Below are 236 nucleotides of genomic sequence, written 5' to 3' on the forward strand. Positions count from 1 at the left end.
GTCACCTAGAAATGAAAAAAATGAATGATTTCTTAGTTTGGAAGTGTCTGTGCACGCAGAGGAGCATCGATATACTTGTATTATTATACCTGAAGCAGAAGGGACCGCATCGCTCAGACTTCCATCAGGACTATACAAGATACCGAACGGTGCGAGTGCATAATCTTCTAACATCTTTTTCATACTTTAAATCTATAAATTGCAATATTTTTTTTCATTCTGTGATCTATCACTTT

This window comes from Ascaphus truei, chromosome 2, assembly GCF_040206685.1.
Source record: "Ascaphus truei isolate aAscTru1 chromosome 2, aAscTru1.hap1, whole genome shotgun sequence".
NCBI classification, from domain to species: Eukaryota; Metazoa; Chordata; class Amphibia; order Anura; family Ascaphidae; genus Ascaphus; species Ascaphus truei.